The 6,510-nt window shown below is 44.9% G+C and overlaps 1 long non-coding RNA gene across 1 annotated transcript; it reads right to left on the minus strand.

Annotated features, from left to right (window-relative positions):
- Positions 1-1,587: 1,587 nt before the first annotated feature.
- Positions 1,588-3,266, minus strand: LOC147579533 (uncharacterized). The gene is made up of 2 exons (XR_015253186.1): positions 2,521-3,266; positions 1,588-2,407 (listed from the first exon to the last, which is right to left on the minus strand). It is a non-coding gene; the product is annotated as an uncharacterized LOC147579533 (long non-coding RNA).
- Positions 3,267-6,510: the final 3,244 nt, after the last annotated feature.

Genomic DNA, 6,510 nt, shown 5'->3' on the forward strand with positions numbered 1-6,510 from the left:
AAAGACCCAGAGTCTCTGATAATGAACGTAATATATGATTGCCATAAAAAGTTCACTCTCCTTTCAATTTCAATTTACCCCACTATAAATCAGCGGTCCACTTAATCAAATATTCTTCCACTTTAATTGTTTTATCTTGCTTTTATGTTAAATCTCACTGAGTTCCTGCTGGCACCAGTCTTCACATTATAGAAAAAAATGTCAGTTATTGGCCCATAATTAGTCTAAAACTCAAACACTGGTTCCGAGCATTAACCAGATTGGAGGAAGCCCTCACCATCTCACTGGACCAGCGAGACAAATCCGAGTCAGAAAGTAAACCGGGATTAGTTGAGGTAGCCATCCATCTGCTGTCAGAATACGGAGTGTGGGCCCGGGCTTTCAAACTAACTGGAATTTCTTTTTTTTCCATAAATGTCTTTCATTATTACCTAACAGGGCATTAAAACTCGGTTCGGTTGTCTCTTAAATTCTCTAGCCTGGAACTGTCCGTTTAAGAATTGCAGATACTTGCCTGGACTAGCCCGGCGGTCCCCATGAGAAAACACAACAGCACAATGGACTGAGTAAGGCCACAGTCGAGCGGCAGTGTTTGCAATCGAGGGCACTTCCTGGGTGTTGTACAAGACAAGCACTGTCCCTCGTGGGCAATCTGGCTCCGTAAACAGGGAGGGGAAAGAACGAGTTCCGTGTTACTGATTGGGAAGCCCCTTTCTGACAAGGTGTATGGGGACAGTCCCGTAGAAGGCGTGTTGAATTCAACCCAGACCGCGAGGGCCCCAGTCGCAGGCTAGTCACTGGTGTTTCACCCTAATACCCGATAGAACTTTCTCAAGTTAAAATTCTCAAACTCTTTTCAAATAAACTGAGAATGACGATATATCCAAACCCGCCCGTCTGCTCTACCCGGTAAATGTAAATATTTCCAGAGCAAAGAAGCTTCCTCTGGAGTTTTGTGTGCTCGTTTTGAATTTCAGAGAGGCCTATTAGAAAGTAGGAGTTATCTGGGGGCTAGTGGAGGCCCCCCCCCATGCTTTTTACAAAGCTTTCTTATAAATAGCTGCATTTTAATGATTCTTTATGTCTCTTGACTTGCTTTATAAAGGACGTGTGCAAATGTGAAAATGAACAGTTTTCAAGGTAACCATCTAGTTCGAAGAAAACATTTTTCACATTAACCCAAAGCCAACCAAATCTTCTGAAACTCAGCTTAAACTCAGCTAGGAACGGTTAGCTCTGCTTGAGGCATAGCTGTAAAGCATTCAGCAGCCTCAAAATGTATTTTTTAAAGGGATTTTACGAAGGTGAAAAGCAAATCTATTGTTCAAATGATAGGTGAGTGCTAAGGTATCAAAAATGTTCCAAAAGAACTTGAAGAGTCGTGAAAAACTTCTTTACCAATAGACCTGACTTACACAACCGTTTGTATGTTGTGATAGGTTATTATGCTCGCTATTTTTATTTTCAGATGTATCGTTATCAGACAGGCATGGTGAAATAATATATATTAAATATGTCGATGTAATAATCACAACAGAGATTCTTGGGTGGGGGGGGGGGGTGGAGAAAAGACAGGAAAACATCCCATTAAAGAAAAAGCCTTTATATGGGACATCATTCACATTTCTGCAAATGGAATATTCTGCTTAACTGCCATATATTATATTATTTGAATAACTTTAGGAAAGATTAATTCCCAAGCTCTGTCCTCAGCAATATTTTTTCCGAGCTGAAATTGGGCTTTAAAACAAAACGTCAGCAAGGCAAGCCGACTATTCAAGTTACAGGTTCAGAAACTTCGAGTGCAGGCAGTTAAAAGTGATTTAAGAAATGCAAAATCATTCTTTCCCAAATGTGTGTGTTAAACTTGAAAATTGATATATCAAAACCGCGACCGGAATATAGCAATTTGTCTCTCTTTGCCTGCTGTGCCGTATCCCACAGCTGCCTGCCAGATAATATACTGATTGTAACTTTCCTAATTTACGGAGCCTGTAAGTCTAATCTCCGGGGCCAGCCTAAAGGGCTTCTTCATCCATTGAAATGCGAGAATAATTGAAATTGTCTTCGGCAGACAGTCAGGCAATAATGAATATTTTCTCTGCTGATTGCATGCCAAGGTTACACACGGTACCGCAAAACAGAAGCGATCCCAAGCCAAGCCTCCCGAGGGAGGGGCCACCAGAACCTGTGCCATGAGGCACAATACCTAAGGCTTCCTTTCTCATACGCTCCTGTGGTCAATGACGCCCACCGCGCGTCTGTACCCTGAAGGACAGCACGGTTGTCGAGCGAACAATGCTCCCATTGGCTTCCCTGATTCTCCAGAGGCAGACGAAAGGCTGGGAAAGGTTGTGGGTATGGATTTTCCGACGGGGACAGCAGGAGAGATGAGCCCAGGGAGCTGCTGTTTGGGATCAAGAAGAAATACACAAGCAGTTAATCAAAGACAACAACAACAAAAAACCACCGGGCATGAGAAAACGCTTGCCTGTCAGCCCTGACCCGTCTTTCCCATACCTCTGAATGGTTTTTGTGAAAGCTGAGAGTTGTTTCCTGATTTTGAGTCAGTCCTGCTTCAATGGAGTCTTAACGATGCTCTGTTTGAAATTAAAGAGTCCGGTGGCCAGAGTGAATCGGTAGTATCTCTGAAAAATCTAAAGACTGGTTTAACCTTCAGCTCTAGAAAGATTAACATTTTAAATGCCAAGAAGTTTGAAATAGATCTTTCATGTAAGGAACCGGTCTTGGTATTCCTAAGATTCGCTGTAGACGACTGCATTTGGGGGCGAGAAAGGAAGTACCCCATGACGCTGTGCCTTTAAATCAGAGAGTAAAAGCTAGAGTTTTTTCAAGGCATCGCAACCTACATGGGGGGGAGAGTATAAAACCTGCTGTTATGTGACACCTGACTTTCAATATCTGAACTACTAAGTAATTATATGCCCAATATACGGGATACATATTCGTTATCTGTTGCTGCTTGCCAAAAATTACCTCCCAAACATAGTGGCTTAAAGCAGCCGTGAGCATTTATTGTCTCTCACAGTGTCTGTGGGTCAGGCTTTCAGGAGCCACTTAACTGGATGGTTCCGGCTCAGGGTTTTCCACAAGGCTGCAGTCAGGCCGTCGGCCATGGCTGCATCATCCGAAGGCTGGAGTAGTGTTGGAAGGTTCACTCTCAAGGGGGCTCCCTCACATCCCTGGCCAATCGGTTTTGGTTGTTAGCAGGAGGTCTCAGTTTCTTGCCACATGGGTCTCCTTGTAAAGCTGCGAAGGTGACAATGGCATTATGACACAGCAGCTGGCTTGGTCCCAGAGCAAGTGACCCGAGGGAGAGCAAGGTGGAAGGTGGCTAGAAGCCACAATGTCCTTTATGCTTAACTTCAGATGTCACGCTTTGACATTTCCACAACGTCTCCCAAACTACACAGTCAGCCCTATTTAATGGAGGGGGAGTGGGGAGGGAAGCTCATGAGGACACAGACACCAGGACGGCCAGGGCAGAGGCTGTGGCCATCACACATGTGTATCATACAATTACAATAGATCATACAGATCTACCAGCCTGTCCGGTAAGAGCCCAACTACGTTCTCATTTCCCCCATATTCTTGCACATATTCTTTGTTCCAGATGAGGCACGGGAGATACATATCATTAAATATGTTTCTCTCTTTCTCAGTGTCAAGCCCAGAGTGGTCTTCTCACTCCACCCCCACCCCCATCCCATCACAAAACCCTGATTCCCTGGCTTGCTCATCCCCCCAGACAATGGTCCTTCACCATACAGTTCTGTCCTCCAGGAAGCCCTTCCAAATACCCCTGCCACACTCCGAACCTCATGTGTATTTTTCAGATTCAAGCAAAAGAGGAAAGAAAGAAGGAAGGAAAGGAGGTAGGGAGGAAGGGAGGGACAGAGGGAGAGAGGAAGGAAGGAAGGAAGGAAGGAAGGAAGGAAGGAAGGAGGAAGGAAGGAAGGAAGGAAGGAAGGAAGGAAGGAGGAAAGAGAAGGAAGGAAGGAAGGAAGGAAGGAAGGAAGGAAGGAAGGAAGGAAGGAGGAAAGAGAAGGAAGGAAGGAAGGAAAACACTCACACATATTTAAAATACAGTGAAGACAATACAGAGAAACGATAGCAGAGCTTAAAAGCCAAACAGAAGACGGTGAGGCAATTGCTCCCGTCCTTAGGGTGGAAAAGTAAGGCAGGAAATGATGTTGCCAAAGGCGGTGGCCCTGTTCCCTAGCAGTAGCTGGGACCATAATGGGTGTGTCCATGGGCAGGAGCAGGCACCATGGAGACGCTAGAGACATGGAGGGCTAGAGACCAAGGGGGGCAGAAATCCTCTGGCTTCTCCTTTCCTCCCAGTCTCCAGCCTCCTGCCGTGCCTGCCTTGACAGAATCCAGCTGGAAGTTCCCTGATAGGGGGACCGGGGGAGTCAGCACCCGTGTCATTCAGAGCAGAGCAGGAAGAAGGCCAGAGCAACCGGACCAAGGGCCAACGCGCACATCCGCCAAAGCGTGACGCTCAACTGTATTTTTTCACTTAACGTTGACATAAACAACTGTGTTCTACATAGGTTCCATGATCATTATTTTAAGTTTCCCTGCATCTTCCTATTGTGTATTTCAACACTGCTTGATGTAATCATTTCCATGTGGCGGTATCTTTAGGCTGTTTCCCATTCTTTTATTATTATTGTTGTTGTTGTTTGTTACCTTCAAGTGAGAATTCAATTAATACCTCCATTGTTTAGCTTTTTTTTTCTCTCCAGAAATGTTCTTCAGGCAAATTCCCAGAGATGATAATAATCAGAATAAAGAATATCTACGTTTTTATGTCAGCTGAGACCTATTTTCAGATATCTGCTTTTGACCGTATTGCTTTTCTGAAGGGCTATCCTACCAACAAAACACAACGAATGCAAAAAAGCACAGGCACATAGGGACTCGTCTTTCTGAAGACAGAGAAGAGACATTGCGACACTTTTATAAAATCTATCTTTCGATAATGCCACAAGACCAGTAGCAAAGCCTCTCCCGAGAGCTAGAAGACGGTGGAGGAGGGCTCTGATTAACTTTGCAAAGGATGGCTGACTTCCCTTGGATATGACTAGAATAATATTCCAGTCTAGTGTTTTCCTGGAACAAAAATGAAATCCCATCCTTGCTTCTTAGAAACAATTGAGTGCTTGAAGCAGATTTTAGACAAAGAGCACCTTCCCAGCAGCCTATGCCCCATTCTGGACTGCCATGTAACCTAGATGCCTTAGAAGACCCAAATCTAGAAGGAGAAAACAAGTGCGCAATGAGGTCTCTGTCACTCTCTTATAAGTCAACTAGAAAACAACAGCCAGGGGCCCGTGTGTATAGCCTAAAGAGACATTGGGGGCATCTGGGTGGCTTAGTTGGTTAAGTGTCTGACTCTTGATTTCGGTTCAGGTCATGATCTCATGGTTCATTAGAGCCCCACGTCCGGCTCTGTGCTGTCAGTGAAGAGTCTGCTTGGGATTCTCTCTCTCCCTGCCCCTCCCCCACTCTTGCAAAAATAAAAAAAATAATAATAATAAACATTTTTAAAGAATAGAGGGACACCTGGGTGGCTCAGTGGGTTAAGTGTCTGACTCTCATTTTTGGCTCAGGTCACGATCTCACGATTTCATGAATTCGAGCCCCGCGTCGGGCTCTGGGCCGACAGGGCAGAGCCTGCTTGGGATTCTCTCCCTCTCCCCCACCCTCTACCCCCTCCCACTGACGTGGTCTCTGTCTCTCTCAAAATAAATAAATAAATAAATAAACTTAAAAACAAAAAAAGTAAACAAGAATTAAAAAAAAGAGACGTTGAGAGGTCATCTGGCTAGTGCTTCCCAAAGTGGGACCCACTCATGAGCTGTGTAGCCGGGGGCAGCAAGGTCCGTATAAAGATTGAAAGCACGCAATTTGACGTTGTGGCAAAACTTCTATTGTATTTACGGGAGTATCTGCCTACAACGGATCGAGGGGGAGAAAACTAATCCTTCACCAGGGATAGTTGGGAAGGTACTGTCCGTGCATCAGAATCCCCACTGAAGAAGGATCCTGAGTTTGCCTATACCATTGACTGGAGTTACGTTACCTATGCCCAAAATTCAAAAATAGTGGATGGCTAACGATAAACAGCGCGCCCCAGGGAGAGAGAGTTTCCAGTAATCGATATTTTACAGGCAGGGAAGTCTTTCTTTCCAAGATTATTGTATACTCCAAGATTGCCATATGTACAAATGGGAGGATTCACCTTAATTAATTAGGAAACATTATGCTCTTGAGCTGACGTAAGTATGTTGAGGAATTGGCTGATATACAGGGACGAAAATCTCCTTATTTCATCCTATCGGTTGCCCAGTAACGTGGGTTAAGTATTGAATAAGGCTCCTGTTTCCGTGACAGGGCACTGGCGCTGGCCAAAGGGACGGATTTAATTGTTCGGAGCCCAGAAGTGTCAAGCCGAGTGCCCAGCCGGCCAGTCGTCTTGGA

The sequence above is a fragment of the Puma concolor genome, chromosome B4 (assembly GCF_028749965.1).
Source record: "Puma concolor isolate L17-30 chromosome B4, mPumCon1.1.hap2, whole genome shotgun sequence".
NCBI lineage: Eukaryota > Metazoa > Chordata > Mammalia > Carnivora > Felidae > Puma > Puma concolor.